We start from the raw sequence: 20,842 nt of genomic DNA on the forward strand, positions 1-20,842 counted from the left end.
TTGTGTTGACTTCTCTAGTTTTTATATACCGTATATACTCGAGTATAAGTCGACCCGAATATAAGCCGAGGCACCTAATTTTATCGCAAAAAACTGGGGAAAAGTATTGACTCGAGTATAAGCCTAGGGTAGGAAATGAGGCAGCTACTGGTAAATGTAAAAAATGAAGATAGATACCAATAAAATTACATGAATATTTATTTCAAAGAAAAACAATAACCTAGCTCTGTAAGGGGAAAAGGGGGTCAACAAAAACAATATGGTTCTGCAGGCACAGCCATAGCTCAGCCCCCACGTTCCGGCCCCCTCGCCTGCCAACGAGCCCCCTCTAAACGAGCCAGCGGGGGGGGGGGGCTGTGAGAGACCAGAGCCGGGCATCGATGGGCCAATGAGCCAGCGGGGGGGGGGGAGGGGGCTGTGCGAGACCCGGGCCAGGCGTCGATGGGCCAATGAGCCAGCGGGGGGGGGGGGGATCCAGGCTCCCTGCCCGCCCGCCCTCGGTTCGGGACCCACTGGAGCCTCCCGGGCAGTGGCGCTGGCCCTGGGCGCAGCAGAGCTCCCGCCGCCTGGCGGCGCTGCGGGCCGGTTACCGCCGCTCCCTGGGCCCGGCAGCTGCATTGATGCGCACCTGGTATGGGGCCTCCCTGTAGCCGGGAGGCCGGGGCCGCCGCTGCCGCCGGGGGGTTTGCGGTTGTTCCCGGCGCCCTGGGCCGTCTGCTGCTGCTGCTGCTTGAGGGACATGGCGAAGGGGCCGGGGCCTGCTGCACTCGCTCGCTGCGCAGGAGCCGCCGCCTCGGCCGGTTGCTCCCAAACAGTGTGAGCCGAGCTGAGCCGGGCCGGGTAGGGGAGGGAGGGGGAGCGCGCGGGCAGCGGGGCGCGGAGGGATCCGGCAGGGGGAGGGGAGGGGCGCTGCGTACCTGCCCGCCCAGCCCTGCCCGCTGCCTGACAGCGCCCCGCCGGGGGGCCGCGCCCCGTCCCACGGCCCCGGCAGCCCGCCCGGGAGCGCTCAGGGGCCCGGCTCCGCTCCGTTCCGCGGCCGGGAGCGCCTCCGCGGCCGGACTCTTTACGGGAAGTCGGAAGGGTCTGAGCGGGGAAGCGGTAGGTGAAGGGGCGGCCGGGGAGCGAGGGGACAGGGGGGCTGAGAGGGTAAGGAGGGCAGGGGCCGGAAGGGCCAGGAGGGCAGGGGCAGGGGCTGGGGGGCCGGAGCTCCGGGCTCACGCATCTAGACCCGGCCGGCGGCAGAGACGCGCTGAGCCCGCCCGCGAGCAGGAGGCTGACTCGAGTATAAGCCGAGGGGGGCATTTTTCAGCACAAAAACTGTGCTGAAAACTCGGCTTATACTCGAGTATATACGGTAGCTTGTTGTAAAGGATAATCACTGGAAAGATAATCTCTGGAAGCTCTAATCACCAAAAAAATCATTGGTATAAATTCTCACCATACCTTTGAAATAAAAACCTGTTTTCATATCATAAATTTATTTTTTGTGCTTCTGAAAAGAAATTGACAGAAGCCTCCATACTTGATTAGGAACTCTGCTAATTATTTTGGGAAAACAGCTATTGTACATGTGTGTGCAAATATAGAAACTGATTTTGCAAGATATATAGAGATTTGGGTTATATATAGAGTAAGGATGTTAAGAAGCGGGTAATTGACTGTGTAGTTGATACAATTTGTATTGACTTCATGATTAGTCAATAAGGGGAGGCGCTCCGTCCCGGCTCACACTGGATCCAGGAGTTATGCCCGCTACAGCTCTGCAGTTTAAATGTAGTAGGAACTAAGAACTCAGACTCTGCCTCTCCTCCCTTCCTCTCTCGCTTCCCTCCTTCCACATGTACTGCGGAGATGGTGCTTGGGGGAACCAGCTTTTAAACTGGCTCCACCTCTCTGTCTCTGCTAAAGCGGGTGCAAAGTGAATAGTTGAGTAGTCACTCGACTGGTTGATTACATCCCTAGCATAGAGAGCAATATTCACACTGAAAAGGGCTTTACATCATAAAAATACTGTCAGGAAACTTCATGCAAACCAATTTACTTGACCTCCAACAGATTGTAGGCACATTTTTAAGAAAAAAAAGTCATTTGATTATAGCAAGGGCCCTACCAAATTCACAATCCATTTTATTCAGTTTCATTATTTAAAAACATATTAAATAAATAACAGGAATTAAAAAAATTATAAATTTCATGATTTCAGCTATTTAAATGTGAAATTTCATGGAGTTATAATTTAGGGATCCTGACCCAAAAAGGAGTTGTGTGGTGGTTGCAGAGTTATTGTAGTGGGTGTTGCAGAACTGCTATCTTTACTGCTGTGATGCTGCTGGTGGTAGCAGTGTTGTGCTGCCTTCCAAACTAGGCAGCTGGAGAATAGCCATCACTGTCTCACCACTCATCTCTGAAATAAACGGTACAAATTTAAGGATGGCATGGTATGGTATTGCCATTCTTATTTCTGTGTTACTACTGTCAGGGTGCTGCCTTCTGAGCTGAGCTCCTGGTCGACAGCCATTTCACTCTAGCCCCCTAGCTCTGAAGGTAGCACAGAAATGAGGGTGGCAGCACCACAACACCCTCTAAAATAACCTTGTGCTACCCTCCATCTCCTTCAATTTCTTCTTGGGTCAGGACCCCCAATTCAAGAAACACACCAGTCTTCCCCATGAAATCTATAGTGCAGGGTTTCCCAACTTGTGGGTTGGGACCCAAATATGGGTCACCATTACATTTCTAAAGAGTTGCCACGTGTCTCCCCAGGTGGCTCTGCTCCCTCTCCTCCTCCCCAGTTTTGAATTGCTTTGGGTCACCAAGTCTTCCTGAATTGCCAAAATGGGTCCCCGTCTGGAAAAGGTTGGGAACTGCTGCTATAGAGGAAGCACACACAAGACTAAATTTCATGGTCCATGATGCATTTTTCATGGCTCTGAATTTGGTAGGGTCCTTATTATAGCAAACTCACCCTTTTTTAATTCCAAATTTAACTTCCAGAGACCTCTATGGGAATCACTGCCCATATTTTTTAAGAAAACACCTGACACTGAAAAGAGAAGAAAGTATTTTGCATTGATTAGATAGATACTGTTTATCCCTTGACTTTCACAAATGAAATGACACCATGATAGTGTAATCTTCACTCTTCCTTTAAATGTGCATTTCTTTAAACCATATGCTTTTCACCCCCTTATTCATATGGTTGCAACCTATTTAGGTGTTTCCATGTATTTCTGTGGTGAGTACCTTGCTGTTATCTAACCTTTAGCTGTGCAGCTGACTGAATTATGTAAATTTGTTTCCGAGAAATATGTAAAAATATTATAGGTAATTATTTGAAAATATTTTCTAATTTAAAACGAGCAGTTATGAATTGAAGAAAAGTAATATTTTTGAGTTTTCACTCACACATCTGTTGTTTATTTCTGTGGTATGATGTTTTGAGGTGCAAGCTCTATTCAAATTAAAGATGACCCTCCAAGTCATCGTCTTAGAGAGCTTGACAGAAATATTGCCTGCATCCTCATGGGAAATGCCCTCCAATGTGCTTGCCACTACAGGGTTAGGAGTGCCCAGAATTACTTCTAAAGTCTGAAGAATTTTGCTTAATGGAATTTTTAAAAAATGGGAAAATTTATAAACATACCTTTTTTAATTAAGAAAATTAGTGATTCATAGTAAACTTATTTAAAACATTGCAATTGTTTATAAATTATTTTTTGATAGTTCGAAGTACAAAATTAAATAGGTTGTAGAAACTTCTAAATAGAAAGTGAGTAAATGATGATTGTGACTATTGTCCTATTTTCTAATAGTTATGCTAGAAAAGAAACACAGAGCCATATGAGTGTTGGGGTTTTCAACTGAAAGATCCTGTTTGTGCCTTTGATATCATTTCAGAGTGATGATCCACTTGTTCTTATGGTCAAGCAACACAGTCTGACTGTTTTAAGTGTTGATATGCACCTTGTCATTAATAGCTTGTTTAGCCCATTAATAGCAGTAGGGGTAGCTTACGCGAGTATACTTATTACTTGCCACCCATGTAGCAACTCTTGTTGTATACTAATCAGTAACTAGCAATGGGGTGATAAGTTCTTCCCAGTCTGGCAAAATAGATTTGTGCATGGCTATGAAAATAAAATTGTTCACAATTTATATTTATAGTCGAATACACTATGATCTGTATACTCCAAGAGTCCCTAAATCAGGAACACCCATGGTACAGACTCTGGCAGGCAGAGGCAGAAGCAGCTCTGTTTGCTGCCTCTCCTACTTCCTTCTAGCTGGGGGTACAGCAGTGATGCACTCTGTCAGTGGTGGGGTGCAGTGCTTGGGAGCAGTAGGGGACACGGAGCACCAGGGAAGCAACCTACCCCATCCCCCTTACTCCTTCCCTCCCTCAGCAAAAATCTTTAATCACAAACCCTGTTTCCCAGGGTTGTTAGATTAAAGAGGTTCATGTGTACTATGTGATAACTCAATTCTACCACTGAATTGTAGTTTCCAGATTAAAATTGTTTAATTGTAGCTTTTTGCTCAGGGATGTTTTGCCCTTAACTTACCTTTTTTTCTAACTCAGCGCTATTGCTGACTCTGAACGTGTGACTCTTATTATGTGAGTGGGCACCATCTTGTGTTTCTTTCATGGGAGGTGTGGAGGCATATGCACACCCCATTCCATAATGGGGAGGACAGTGGGTGTGTGTGGACACCACTGTTAAGTCTGTTGGGTGGTCTTAGGCCTCTCAACCCCCTATGTCCAGAGTCTAGGTGAAGGCAGTAGCATCAGAGTCCAGGTCAATGGGGCCTGTCAGCCCAAATCAGTTAAGGCAACCCCTCAGAACAGAGCAGCATGGTCTTACAGCTAGAGTCAGTATAACGGCCCTTCAATAAGGGCTGCCTGGCCTTACATCCAGAACAAATGTAAAGGCCCTTTGATACAGGGCAGAGCAGCCTAATAACCAGTACCAAAGGTGCTATCAACAGGGAGGCTAGCGGACCGGATAAGGGAGCACTGGCCCACCTGACTCCACTTTGCCCTAACTCAGTGCTCTAGCAGTGGCAGACCAGTTCACCACTGGCTCAGTGGGTAATGTGTTTCTGTGGTGTAGTGGTTATCACCTTTGCCTAACATGCAAAAGGTCTCTGGTTCAAAGCCAGGCAGAAACACAGGGTCTTCTCTTGTGGAGGGAGAGAGGGATAGCTCAGTGGTTTGAGTATTGGCCTGCTAAATCCAGGGTTGTGAGTTCAATCCTTGTGGAGGCCATTTAGGGATTTGGGGCAAAAATTCATCAGGGGTGGTACTTGGTCCTGCTGTGAAGGCAGGGGATTGGACTCAATGACCTTTCAAGGTCCCTTCCAGTTCTAGGAGATTCACAATCTCCATTAATTTAAAATGTAATTTAAAAAACATTAACATTTAATTTAATTTAATTTTAATCCCACTGAAACAAGCTGAGCTCACTTGAATGGGAGATATCACTACCTCACTCTCCTTCAGTCACTTCCTACAGGTTGAACCTCTCTAGTCTAGCACTCTCTGGTCTGGCAACATCCAGATGTCCACTTATCATAGGTGTTGTCAAGTTTCCTGAAGTCCCATAAAGTTTGTTTATAGCCACCAGTTCTGACTCTGTGTCCTGTGCTGTTGTTTAGTTATAATTTACCCGTAAATGTCTTCTAAGAGCTCAGTAAGCAGTGGAACTGTTGTCAGTACTGCTAGGCAATAGTAATTTTCCATGGTTCAGCAAATTCTATGTTTTGGCACTGGTCAGGTCCTGAGGTTGCCAGACTAGAGAGGTTCAACCTATACTATACTTTCTGGTGTGATAGTTCATGAAACCTTGGGATCTCCAGGTTCCTCAATGCAGGTTGCTCCCTGAGGCTTAGTTAGCCACAGAGACTTATTTTTATCCTCAGTGTCTCCAGCTTCCATAGGCAGAGTGGGTCTGTGTCCAGTTCTCAGATGGAGCTTCCACCACAGGACTCTCCAGCATCCATCCCAGACTGAGCCAAGTTGCTTCCTTTTATACTGGCCAAGCACTTTGAGCATACCCAATAAGGATGGGGGAGTGGGACTTCTCTGAGCACAGGGTGAGGTATGTACACCACATCACAGGAGGGAATCTAGGTAGCTGCTTTTAAAAGTTTTATTTTCATTTCAAATTAATTATAAAGTCTGGATCATCCTTAAACTGAAGAGAAGCCTTCCGATTTGGAAACTGCTAAAGTTACAGCCTGCTTTCTTCTTCCTAGAAATTTATGTCAATAGGATCCTAAAACATTAGTATGTCATTGGCATGTCTCATTGGATGGCAGTATAGGAGGCAGTATATGAGATCTGTAGGATGTATTAATCTATCTGAAAAAAAACCCCCAGATTCTCTAGATATCTGATAGGATCAAATGAATTAAGTTTCATCGGATTTACAAAAATATAATAATCACACTTGGAGTAATGTATTTATTTTTGATTAACTAAATTTATTGGATGTATGGAAAGACTTCGCTTTAGACTAGTCTAGTATTATTCAGCTAATAAGGGGCATAACGTTGTCCAGTATTAGTGTGCATCATTTTACATCATCACAATCATATTCACAGCAATACTTGGACACAATAGGATATTTGTACAAGGAAAATTAATTTTACCTCTGGATTTTCTTGGTTTGTATAAACTTGATCCTCTCCAAAGAACATCTGTGCTGTTAATTATTCAATACATGAAACTCTTCTTCTCTTGTGGTCTGATCTAAAGTCCACTGAATTCAGTGGTAGGCTTTCCATTGGTTGAATCAGCTTTAATTCAGACTATTGATGATGATAGAACCAATATCCTAGAATGAGTAAATGAATTGCTAACTCTCTAATCATCTGTAAAATGGAGATCTAACTACTTGTGTTAACTATCAATCAGTTGCCACTCTTCACGTGAATAATGATGTTAGTTCTAGCACCCTGACTAAATTCTGTACTAACCAATTATATTCTGGTAGCTTGAATTCTCCTTCAGTTGAATAAGATCAGAGCTTTTTGAAAATTTCCTGTTGTAATTGTTTTAAGAGAATACTGGGTTTTTGATTAAATCTTTTGTGAGAAATTTCTGTTTTTTTTCAGAAAAAAAGAGAACTTTTTATTGGAAAAAGAGAGTACATAAAACTTGAGAAAATCTACTTAGAAATGCTACTGCTGCTGTGCTTTATGGGAGTTGTAGTTTGAGTGTCTCATTTTGCTCATTCTCTTCTGGATACTGCGTTCCCTGGCCGGAGAACATCTTTCAAGATGCATCAGACTTCAGTCTCAGAAAAAGGTAGAAGCGCGATGAATCATGGGAGATGTAGTCTGGCCTGGAAATTCAGACTTTAGAGGAGAATTAGTACATGGGAGAGTCAAACTACAACCCTCTGAAACTCTGGGATGGTATTTTTAACTAAAAATTTCCAGTTTTAGGTAAATAATTTGAGCCAGAAAGTTAAAATTTTTTATGGGGGTGGAAGGATGAAGCCAAGTTTTCAGAGTTGCTCTGTATGGTATTCATTTCATTTTATAAACTAGTAAAGAGTTGTGTTGTGCACACAATATGACAGTACTAAAAATATTGAGAATTTCTGAACATTATAAATGACAGTTTCTTAACTCAAAGTATTGCATCCAACTTTGGAGGAATTCTTTAGAACTTCTTCCAAGAGATAAGTGGAACTGATTACAACTAGAAATTAATAGTAGCTCAAGTACAAGTACAGATCAGAAATATATATTTAGTTCTTTAATGGCATCTAGTTTCACAAAGTTAAAAACACTTATGTGCTATAATTCAAGAAGTATGTTGGTAAATTGGAGAGGATTCAGAGAAGAACCATGAGAAAGATTAAAGGATTAGAAAACATACCTTATAGTGGCAGTCAGGGATATAAATTTATCTTAACAAAGGAAAGGTCAAGGGATGACTAAATTACACTCTATAAATATCTGCACAGGAAACAAATATTTTAAAATGGTGCCTTCAACCTGAAAAAGTGAAACACAATACTATGGCTAGAAGTTGAAGCTAGACAAACTCAGATTAGTAGTAAGGTGTACATTTTTAATGATGAGAGTAGTGATGTTAAATTCTCAGGAATAAACTTTCTGAGAATATTCTTGAGAATGTTGTTGAGAATATTCTGCAATGCGAGAATTTTTGAGAATTTTCTCTTAAATACTCATTAAATAGTTTTTAAAGAATTTTACTATTTATGATAATGTCTTTCTTTAATAAAACTTCAAGAATCATGAAAGTTTTCAATTGTTAAAATGAAAATTCGGGAAAGTAAAGAAAAAAAAGACAGAGTTTTAAATTACTAGAACTTTTATTACAAATCTTCTGTTGCAAGATACAAATACTTTTAACTTTTTGGATTGAATACAAGTCTAATCAGAATCTGCACTTTCTAAATCTGACCCATATATTTATATCTCTTCTTCTTCCTCATGCATATCCTCTTCTTTGACTTCTTCTTCTTTCTCTTCAGCATCATCAATTTCTTCTTCCTCATTTCTCTGGTTCTGTTTCCTTTTTTCTCGTGGGGATTTCACCGGAGCATCATTTGGGTTTTTAAGAAGCTTTATATTATGGGCTAAGAATGTCAGCTTGCCTGCCCTTTCTTGTGTTAACTTGTTTCTTTTTGCATTATGATTGATACTGTAATTACTGAAACTTCTTTCAGTTGCTACCGTTGGTGGTGGTATATTCAATATGTTGATCGCTGCTTTTCCTAATTTTGATCCATAGCAAATACCTTTCCACCATGTTACTGCATCTACTGAGCCAGCTGATTTTGTTACATATGATTTTCCAAAAAAACCTTCTTTAGCGTGATACTCTGCAAGCTCTGCAATGACTTTTGCTGAGTGATCAGTGCCATACATTCTTGTGACTAATTTATTGATTAATTCAGTTCCTTGTATTCATTTCTAGTAAGGCACTCACCATTGAATTTTGGATCTAGAATATTTGCAGCATAGTGGATGTCTTTTAGAGCCATATCTTTCTTTTTTCAAAACTTTTCATCACTTCCTGTTTTTCTTGTTTGGTAAGAGGCTACTTCCCAAAAGTCCAATCAAAATGATTGCTTAATTCCCTGAAACATTCAGGAACTTTGCTCATTTTTGGCTGGTCAGATTCAAGCAGCATAATCCATTTAACAACAGGACTTATCAGTGCATGCAATTTTTGGACCCGTACCCAAAATACATCTTCATCCAGGATTGAATTCCTGGTACGTTTGCTCAGTTTAGTCTGTAAATCTTCATGGACATCAAGGCATTTTAAGACATTTTTTTATTTCAATAAGCTTTTCAAACAATAAGAAATGGAACCCCACCTAGTTTTAACCGGCAATTGAAGTAAACAAATTTGATTTTTCTCTTTTTGAAATGCAGTAAAATGAGCTTGTAAAACTTGTGATTTGTTAATTTCCTTCTCAATAGTTTTACAGGTAGCTTTAGGTTCTTCTTCTCGGATGTCCCCGCGGGTGCTCCACTATGGGTGCTGGGCTTGCCCCGGCGCCTCAGACGGAAGCTTGTCATGAGCAGTGTTCAGCCGGACCACGCATGTGCCGCGGGATCGCGGCTTTTGCGCTCTTTTCTGTTCCGCAGTCCGGCCCCCCTCCAGTTCCTCGTCACTGCCTCAGGCTATAGACGCTTGGAACCGCGCTCCTTACCTCACAGAACTAGACTGCTTCTAGTTCTCCTTTGTATGTAAAATTCCCCTTTTCCTGCCTTTCCCTTCTCTTTCTCCTAAAAAAAAAAAAAGAGAGGAAGGACAAAGAAAGAACTATCGGGAGTAAGAACGGAAACTGCTCTTACCTCCCGCCTCTCAGCTGTTCTCCTGTCAACTCCACTGTATATAGTTGCGTTCACCTTTAGGAAAAAAAAAAAAAGAGAGAGACTGTAAAGATAAAAGGCACAAAGATAGGGCAGAGTCAGTACCAGGCTATCAGCTTTGAACAACTACCTGCTAAAGAAAGAAAGAAAAAGAGGGAGGGAGGGAGGGGCCGGCCGAAAACATGCGTCTCCTGCCGGGAGGCAATGCCAGCCTCGGACGGCCATGCAGAGTGTATCCGTTGCCTGGGGGAGTCTCACATCCCCCAGAAGTGTCACCATTGTTCAAGGCTCACCTCCAGGGCCAGGAAAGATAGGGAGAGGCGCCTTCGCATGCTCCTCCTTGACACAGCCCTGCAACCGCAGCAATCTGACTCTAATCAGCAGCCACACAAACGCCGGGCTTCCTCCCCCACTACGGGACTTCAAGAGAAAGCGAGTCTGTCCCCAGCGAGATCCCTGCCAGCTGCCTTTAATGGCAGGGAGAACCAGGTAGACACACCCGGGACGTCTGGCATTGTAAAGCCACGTCCCCCTGCCTCGGTGGCTTTGAAACCTAAGCGGCCACGGGAGCCTTTCCAAACGTTGGCTCCCCAGGCAGCACCAGTTCAGCCACTTCTCCTTCCTCCGGCACAGAGCGCTGAGCCAGCGCCGAGAGCAGCCTCGGACCCGACCACCACGGCACCGGCCCTGACACTGGCCCCGGCACCATCTCTGAGTCACCGCACGGTGCCGGACTACACGGTGCCGACCCGTTCCGCTGCCGGCGCGGTACCTATCGCTCCTGCCCTTCCGCATCATGAGCAGAGTGATCCAGTGGCTAGCGCTTCAGCACATGCCGCAACTCAACCACCCCGGAGCCCTGCTGCTCTCCTTTCTCCACGCCGCCGCAGCTGCTCTCACTCCCACTTCCTCTCCCCGGCACCGTCCTCTCCTCTGCCGGCACTCTGATGCCCACGCCGGTCTTCTCACCGGTATGGATCTCCTCATGCCTCCTCAAGACTGCCTTCCCCGTTTCTGGCTGCTGCATCTCCTCATCGCAGGCATTACTACAGACATCTCTCTGCCTCTCCTGCTTCCTCCAGGGCATCACACCTCCGCTCCTGTTCGCCCTGCTCCCCGTACCATTATCGGTATTGCAGCCGCTCTAGCTTCCATGATGACTGTTCACCACGGCATGACACATACCATCGCGACGCCCGCTAAGCCCGACATTCTCGTAGCAGGTATTCTTGCCGATGACGATCCGCCTTTGACTACGCTTCACGCAGGCGCTCTCCAACCCCGGCTCCCCTTACTCCTCCGCACCATGCACCATCACCATCTCACCACTCATCAGAGTCGGAACGTACTCCCTTCGTGCACCAAACTTTGGGGTCTTCCATCCCAGATTCATCTCCTCCAGAGGATGCAGTGACCCCCGGCGACAGCTCTCCACCAGACGACCTCCGTCAGTTCCAAGAATTGTTTAAGCGAATAGCTATCACACAAGAGATCCCATTGCAAGAACTCAAAGATAAGCAACACAAGCTTTTCAGGAATCTCCAACCACGGCATAGCTCACGCCTGGCTATGCCTCTGGACGAAGGCATCCTGGAACTAGCTGAAGAAGTGTGGCATGATCCAGCGTCGGCTATTCCGACCAACAAAAGAGCCGACAAATATTTCGTGCCACCAAAGGGCATGGAATTCCTCTTGGCCCATCCACAGGCTAACTCCTTAGTAGTCAACGCAGCTCAACAGAGGTCTAGAGCCCCTCATCTCAAACACCAGGGCTCTGATAGGGACGTAAAGAGACTTGACCTCCTGGGCAGGAAGGTATACACTTCAGCGACTTTACTCCTCAGAATCGCCAATTACTCGGCGCATCTCCCCAATCATACCTTTGATACGTTTTCACGCCTCACTCCCCTCATGGATCATCTCCCTGATTCAAAAAAATCGATCCTGAGATCAGTAGTCCAGGAGGGCTACACATCAGCGAGAATGTCCCTCCAAATAGCCATGGATGTCACTGATACTGCTGCTCGCTTCGCTGCTACTGCCATTGTTATGCGCAGAGCTTCTTTCCTTCAAGCAGTGGGAGTTCCGAAGGAACTACAGGCCAAAGTCAAGGACTTTCCCTTTGACAAGGATAAGCTCTTTGCAGAGACCACAGACCCAATCTTACACTCCTCTAAAGACTCTCGAACAACCTTGTGAACTCTGGGGATGTATATCCCCCCCCCTTTAAGAGACGTCGGTACTCACCATATCAGCGCAGATATGACTACTCCTACGTTAGACACCAGTGGCAACAACAGCACCAACAACAGAGGCCTTTTGACAACCAATGCTCTCGCCAGAGGCCTCAGCGACGCCGAAACCCAACCGGCAGAACGAACATGCCTCCCAACAGCAAGCAACAGGTTTGATGCATTGGTCGAGGGCGAGCAAACAGTCACAGGCAGCATCACAAATTGTACAACCCTGCTATTCCACCACCGTCTAAGACCCTTTCTACATCAATGGGCAAAAATCACCACGGACAAATGGGTCCTCGAGATTGTTCAGTTTGGCTATCCTATCCCCTTCATAGCCATCTCACCAACCACCCCTCCCACCCCGTCCCTCTTCAGGGACCCCTCTCACGAGACCCTCCTCCGACTAGAAGTCGACCGCCTTCTCTCTCTAGGTGCTATAGAGCCAGTTCCAAAGGACTTCAGGAACAGGGGCTTTTACTTACATTATTTCCTCACCCAGAAAAGGTCCGGAGGTTGGCGCCCTATCCTAGACCTCCGTCATCTGAACAAATATCTCAGGAAACAAGGATTAAAAATGACGACTTTAGCTGCCATAATCCTTCTCTTAAATCCACAGGACTGGTTTGCTGCCCTCGACCTCCAGGATGCCTATTTCCACGTCCCTATCCACCCTGCTCACGGGAGGTACTTGCGCTTTGTCGTGGCAGAGGACCATTTTCAATACAAGGTCCTTCCCTTCGGACTATCCTCAGCCCCCAGGGTGTTTTCAAAGGTCCTATCCGTGGTCACGGCCTTTCTCCGACGCCAAGGGGTACTCATCTTCCTTTATCTGGACGATTGCCTGCTCAAGGGCCCTTCTGCACACGAGGCCTCCCACATGGTTCACCTCATGAGGCAAGTCTTTCAATCGCTCAGACTCCTCCTCAATGAGCAAAAGTCCGTTTTGCACCCCACTCAGAACATCGAGTTCATTGGAGCCTGCCTGGACTCACTTGCCGGCAGAGCGTTCCTACCCTTACAGAGTTTTCAAGCCATCCAAGACCTCATTTGCACCATCACTGTGAGCCCTACCGTTCCACTCATCACATGCCTCAGACTCATGGGCCACATGGCCGCCACAACGTACGTGGTGAAATACGCCAGACTACATCTGCGTGCCCTTCAGTACTGGCTGACTCTCGTATACAACCACACCAGATACGATCTCCACAGGCCGGTAACACCGCCACCTGGCATTCTCCAATCACTCCTATCGTGGACCAGTCACACAAACCTGCTGTCAGGTGTACCATTTCATCCACAGGAGCCTCTCCACCAAATCACAACAGATGCCTCCCTACTAGGCTGGGGGGCCCACATGGGCTCCCTTTCGGTACAAGGCCAATGGTCCCCACAAGAAGCAAGGCTACACATAAACCTCCTAGAGCTACGTGCTATTTTCAATGCATGCAAATCCTTCCTCATCTACATTCGGAACACCACGTGAGGATACTTACAGACAACATCACAGCCATGTATTACGTAAATCGCCAGGGCAGCGCTCGCTCCCGTTCGCTATGCACGGAAGCCATCTGCTTTTGGAACTGGTGCATTCGCCACGGGGTAACTCCTATGGCATCTTACTTACCTGGCACCACAAACGTGAGGGCAGATTTCCTGAGCAGACATTTCCATGTGAAACACGAATGGGAAATGCACAACGGCATGTTACGCGAGATCTCCCTACGCTGGGCTCCCTTTCGGTACAAGGCCAATGGTTCCTAACTGCCTGACTCCATTCGAATCTCTGTGCTCCGTTCCAGTCCAACACGTCCTAGTACACAGTAGGCAACAAACCACGAGAAAAACTTACCTTCACAAATGGCACTGATACTCCTCCTGGTGTACCTCGAACCACCACGATCTGACACGCCTGTCGATTCCCTCTGCACTGGACTACGCACTGCACCTAAAGAACAAGGGTCTCGCGTTAGCCTCCATCAGGGTTCACCTCGCAGCAATATCAGCATTCACATCACCGATAGATGGCGTTTCTATCTTCGCCCATCCTACGACTAAAAGATTTCTCAAGGGCCTTATCAACATGGACCCACCGCACAACCCACTTCCACCTGTGTGGAGCCTGGACGTAGTACTCGACGCCCTAATGAGGCCGCCGTTCGAGCCTCTGGCGACTGTATCCTTACAATTCCTCACTCTGAAAACGATTTTCCTGCTCGTCATACCATATGCACGCAGAGTTAGTGAGCTTTCCGCCATGATGGCCACACCACCATATACAATTTTCCGTAAGGATGGAGTAGTCTTGAGATTACATCCAAGGTTCATACCCAAAATTGGTTCCCATTTCCATGTTAACGAACCAGTCATCTTGCCAACCTTTTTCCCTAAGCCCCATGCCTCACTGGGAGAAGCGGCCCTACACTCCTTGGTCATCCGCAGGGCCTTAGCATTCTACATAGATAGCACTAAATCTTTCAGGCTTACGGACCATTTATTCGTCTCCTTGGCACACAGGTCAAAGGGTCAACGCCTATCTTCCCAAAGAATTTCCAGTCTCGTAACCTCATGCATAGTGCAGTCGTACTCAACAAAAGGCTTACCCCTTCCGTCCCAACCATGTGCTCACTCCACTAGAGCCATGGCCACATCTACAGCGTTTCATAGAGGGGTATCTCTGAAGGACATCTGCAGAACGGCAACTTGGTCCTCTCATGAGACTTTCGCTAAGCACTATTCTATTTCTCTACTCTCTCACTCAGATGGGGCAGTGGCGACTGCGGTACTCTCCACGGCGGATAAATAGGGACTCCTTGCCCTCCTTCCATTTTGACGACTACTGCTACTCAGTCACCCATAGTGGAGCACCCGCAGGGACATCCCCAAAGAAGAAAGCGAAGTTACTCATCTCCGGTGCAGTAACTGTCGTTCTTCGAGGTGGTGTCTCCGCGGGTGCTCCACTACTCTCCCTCCTCCCCGCTTCGGGGTCCCCCCTCTCTCTCTCTCTCTCTGCTCTTGCCTCTTACAGACTCCGAGGCAGTTCTGAGGAACTGGCGGGGGGCCGGACCGCGCGACAGAAAAGAGCGCGAAAGCCGTGAGCCCGCGGCACATGCGTGGTCTGGCCGAACACTGCTTATGACAAGCCCAGCACCCATAGTGGAGCCTCCGCGGGGACACCACCTCGAAGAACGACAGTTACTGCACCGGAGGTGAGTAACTTCGCTTTCTTGAACGGATTTTAAGTTACTGATGTCACCAGTTAACAATTTTAGTGTATGAGCAGCACAAGTTTACATAGCAATGTGATTGTATTTTTCGTTATCAGTGACAATGGCACCAAAATTTTCAATGCCTATTTCTGTCATTATTTCTTCCATACGGAATGCCATATACTCAGCAGTATGGCGTTCAACATCAGTTGCCACTGTCTTGTAAAACACTGGTCAGGGTGTTGATATAATAAAATTTATGACAGATTGTCAGCCGACGGTCAGGGCAGTGTGTGTGTGTATGTTTCCGAGAAAAGGTTCAACGTCCGTGTGTTTACGGGACTGGGGTCCCGTCGCAGAGGGTGGCCAGCAGGCCAACAGACACCCCGTTATATAGCAAGAGCTTATTACACCTTAGATTTTAGCTGCTAGAACACAGGGGTTCCTTCGCAGTGGGCAGCCTAGGAAAGGCTGAAAAGGTGCCCCAACGGATCTTGTCACCTGGGAGTGACACAGATCCAAACGCCCAAGCTCTTCCTATGTCTGTCCCTTTATGACCGGCTGAAGTTTTTTTAAATTGTGCTTGGTTTTATTACAGCAACTGAAGGAGTCAGGTTAAAGCTTAAACAGTTACAGGTTTATTAAAGAAGCTTATAAATCATATGGTTACAATGGCTATTACTTTATTTCTTAAATGCTAGCATATATATATATATATATATATATATATATATATATATATATATATATATATATATAGGTCTTTAAAATGATTACAGGAAAAAGGTAAAGATAGAAAATAGAAATAATGGTACCAAGTGACAGCTTAATGTTTAAAGAGCTCTAACACTATGTATATATATACTTAAACAAAGGACCACATCCAGGTACAATTTTTACCCCTTTCTGTGCCTCTCGACTCCAGCGTGTCAGGCCAGGGCCGGTCTCTCAATTCCTAGGAAAGACGAATACGAGGTGGGCGTCCCCTCTGGAACCTCGGGAGATCACACACCTAACCCGACCAGCAGATAGATGGTAGATTGACACTCAGAGAAAATGTGCTGCTGGACCCATCTTTATACCCCTGCGGGCCCGTATCCTCTTTCTTATCTAAGAGGCCAAATTGTACTGGTCCGTTTTGTGGCACCAGTTTTTACAAGCAAGTTTCAAATTAATTTACACTTGCAAGAGAGATAACTAAATTGTGAGTACTAGACATTTTTTTTACTGGGCGAGAAATTCCTCCCCCCGCGGGCGGCTGTGTGTTCGTATCAATATGGGTTTGAGTCAAGGGCACTCCTTGGCAGCCTCTTGGTTAGCAATTGGCATATCTCTGTTTACAGCCATTCACGGTCACACAGCCTGGGCCTTCTGCTCTGTGTGTCCCGGATGCTCCAGGCAAGCAAAAATGGATGTTACAAGGGGGGTTCCTGTCTGGTTACACAGATTCATTTATTCGGTTGCTCCCAGCATCACACTGTAGTGCAAGAGAAGAGGCTTCAGCAATTTTTGTTTTAATAAGAGCATCAACACGTTGATATTCAGCTTCCAAAAGTTTGTTAGAAAGTGTGTACCTGGATGGCATCTTGTAAGATGGTCTTAATTTTTGCATGAAAGTAAGCCAATCTTCGTTTTCAACCAGTGAAAGAGGTGATCCCAGTGAGAATATAGCTTGTGCAAAAAATGCGTCCAAAACTTTTTCAGTTTCATTCATAGAATCAAAGTAGCAACTTATAGAGTGAGACCTCTTAGAGAGTGAACTAGATGTGGAAAGTGGTGATGTAAATTCACTAGCACTATCACAGTGTTCTGTAGATGTTGATGCAGTTGATGGTTGAGGTGATCTGCTTTTGGACTCTGAGAATTTTGTTGCCTTTTCCTTGATGTAAGCAGGAGTCTTCAAACAATTGGAAATATGCTTTCTCATCGTTGTCGCATTTCTGATGTATTCAGCCTTGCATATAACACTTTGTCTTTAACTGTTTTATGAAATAAATAATCCCGCACATCACTTTTAGGCTTAGTTCTTCTTTTCATACTGATGAAAACACAATTACATCTTTTACAAAAGAGAATACGTGTTATTGCCGCTTTATATAATTTTTGTGATGCTTCCAGAAAGTTCCATAACAGTCAGGATTCCTGACTCATAAATGTTCTAGAAAGTTCCATAACATTCTGGAACGTTCTATAACGTTCTCAAACTATCTTGAATGATCAAGAAAGCTCTTTAACATTCAGGGTGTTCTAAAAGTTGAATACAATATATTATTTCAAGAGGAAATGAAAAATTAGAAAATTCTCAAATTCTTGAGAAATAATCTTTTGGAGAATATTCTCAGAAAATTCTCGTTCTCGGAGAATATTCTCACTGTACATCACTAGATGAGAGTAATTAACCACTGGAACAATTTACCAAGGGCTATGTTAGATTTTCCATCAGACAACTTTTAAATCAAGATTGGATGTTTACTATTAGGTACTCTAGGAATAATTTTGGGGAAGTTACGTACCCTGTGCTATACTGGAGACCAGACTGCATGATTGCATGTTTTCAGGCCTTCAAATCTATGAATCTATTAATACTATATGTTACATTTAGCTGGATTTCAGCACTTAGATCCCTGTGTGGCACTGTATTTAAGGTAAAGTTTGTAAAGTTTTTTCGGGATGAAAAGTTCTTTATACGTGTAAAATAAAAGGTTAAAGTGCTATTTCAGATTGATGTTATGTGAAACCAGGGAGAGAGTACTAGAATTTGATAAAAATCTCTAGATATGATATTCTCATACTTTTCATTATCTGACACAAGTTTAGAACAGCAAAATAGACATCAAGGAAGCCAGAGCGTGATCAGAATATTTTGGTGTGATGTGAAGGGCATTTGGCGCAATGTACTTTTGCAGGGAAGGAAACAGTAGCACAGGAAATCAAGTTAGGGTGGTAAATGAGCATGAATTCATTCATTTTTAGAAATATTTCTGGATAACTAAAAACTACCAAATTTATGAAGAACATTGGGTATTACGAAATTCTGGTAATATCATAACCCATATAAACTTGGTTCTTGTGGGTTATTATGTCACCAAAACTCGCTGGAGTATTTATTTCCTTGTAAATTTCTATTATTAATGACTCCCACTTTGTTTGGATACAGTTTATGAATTTTTACATACTAGGTGGTTTTGCTTACATATGTTGTTTAAAAAAGGTTAGTTTACCATTTGATACAGTAAACACTGAAGTCTTCAACTAGCTTTCTTCACTTATTCACTTTTTCTTTAAGACTTTTAAGTGATTCCTGTTGGAGAGATTGGTGTCAAAATACATGCACTATTAACTTCTTCCTAACAGGATTTTTATGGTACTTAAAAAAAAAAAAAAAAAAAAAAGGAAGACGACTTGTTTGGTTTGGTGTGTAAGAAAGTTGAACAGATACGAACATAATACTCTGGTGTGATCCTTTTATATAATTGCCTTAAATTACATCTAATAAACCATCTTGTTAGTCTTTAAAGTGCTACATAGTCCTGTATTTTGCTTAAATTACAATTGATTCTAAACAGTAATTCTTATGTGCCTTTTAGTTCTGAAAATTTTACAGTGGATTTGTACTATGTAGATTGTGTTGCACATAAGTAGTCATGTAGACACATGCTACTTATAGTTTTTGGGCTGAATTCAGCTCTTGAACCTGTTTATGTAGTTTCCATTAAAATCAGTTGTAGCGTGCGTGTGCAACTGAGGGCAGTACTGTTATCTCTAGACACAATAACACCCACAAGTCTGTAGCAGGAAAAAAAAAGGAAAAAGAGCCTGTCCTTAATTGAAAATAGATATTGAAATTATGGTGTATAAATCCTAAAAGTCAACATTAGATATAGAGGAAACAAAATTTTAATTAGAAATATTTTTAAAGTTTAAAAAATATGTATATGTAATATAGTGTTCTCCTCATATGTAGCATGTGAATGATTGGTTCAGGATAATCTTAATAACTTGAAGAATGTAGCCATCCTAAACTCTTGCTAATAAAAGATTTAATACCATACCACACCACAATACCATGACTATAAATAATTATTCCTGATTAAAATATACACACATGTCCAAATATGAAGCCTGGATATGCTTTTTCAATCAGTTTCAATTTTGAAGACTCATAGTTTTTAAAAAATGTGAATTTTGAATGTGTACATGGGAGTTGGGGGTCTTTTTGTCTTCAAAGTAGCCAATGCACAAGAGTGTTCTTGAGATTATTTACCAAACGATTGTTGAAGTATAATTTGAATCCTTTTTCAAAATACAGGGACATAAAAGTATTGAATTCTTCACTAAAATTCCATAGAGTTCTTTTAAAATTATCTAAACTAAAAAAAACAAAAAAACAAAAAAAAACCCTTCATTTTTGTATAAATAACTCTTCTTTTCTCCAATGTTAAGGTAATATAAAGTTTTATTTTCATTATGAAGTGACTGAAATAGAGGTATGGTTGCTATTGCACTTAATTGCTGTTACAGGGCTGATCCAAGGTCGATTTAAATCAATAGTAGTCTTTTCATTAATATTTCACCATATATTGATGTTTGGGGACTTGCTTTCTTTCCCCCCCATCTTAGCTGTTGGATAAGAAACTCTTTTTCCTTCTTTCCCTTGTCCTGCAAGAAAGCCAGCTTCAGGGGTCATACTTGGGGCAAGCAGCCTCTGAGATTTACTTCCCATCCTGGCTTCAGAATAGGAACATACTTTGTGGAGGAAAAAGAGTCTGTAGGTCACTTCTTGTCATCCACCAGACAAAGTTGTCTTTCAGTATAAAGAACTTTTTCTAGGGGCTTCTCTCCCACACTAAGGGTATGCCTACACTTGACCCCTTTTTCAACAGAGGGATGCAAATGAAGACATTTGAAATTGCAAATGAAGCTGGTATTTAAATATCCCATGCTTCATTTGCATTTCGCATTATGGCGCTATTTCGAAATATCGCTATTTCAAAATAACAGACAGTTAAGACGCAGTTATTTCAAGAGAAAACCCTTCTGTCTACATAACCCTTATTCCTCATACAATGAGGTTTACTAGTTATTTCAAGAGAAGGGTTTTCTCTCAAAGTAACCGTGTCTTAACAGCCTCTGTTGTTTTGAAATAGCGCCATAATGCAAATATGCAAATGAAGTGCAGGATATTTAAATTTGCGATTTCAAATATATTTATTTGCATCCCTCTCTTGAAAGATGGTGCGAGTGTAGACATACTGTAATGGTCTCAAAAGCCAGCAGGTGAAGCTAGTCTTTCCCCACCATGTCATTCTCACTCTCAGGGTATGTCTAGACTACATGGCACCGTCAACGGAGCCATGTAGATGAGTTTACTAGACATAGGAAAATGAAGCAGTGATTTAAATAATCGCTGCTTCATTTATATCAAAATGGGCACCATGCTGTGCCGATCAGCTGTTTGGCGGCACAGCAGGGCAGTCTGGACGTGCCGCGGTCGACAAGGAAAGCCTTTGTCGACCGCTTCGGTATGCC

At 43.9% G+C, this 20,842-nt stretch overlaps 1 protein-coding gene and 1 non-coding gene across 2 annotated transcripts in view; both read left to right on the forward strand.

Annotated features, from left to right (window-relative positions):
* Positions 1-20,842, forward strand: part of RSRC1 (arginine and serine rich coiled-coil 1) — a 367,002-nt gene that overhangs the window by 144,603 nt on the left and 201,557 nt on the right. The gene's annotated exons all lie outside the window — the stretch shown is intronic.
* On the forward strand, positions 5,097-5,169 carry TRNAV-AAC (transfer RNA valine (anticodon AAC)). Its single transcript has one exon. It is a non-coding gene; the product is annotated as a tRNA-Val (tRNA).

The sequence above is a fragment of the Pelodiscus sinensis genome, chromosome 10 (assembly GCF_049634645.1).
Source record: "Pelodiscus sinensis isolate JC-2024 chromosome 10, ASM4963464v1, whole genome shotgun sequence".
NCBI classification, from domain to species: Eukaryota; Metazoa; Chordata; order Testudines; family Trionychidae; genus Pelodiscus; species Pelodiscus sinensis.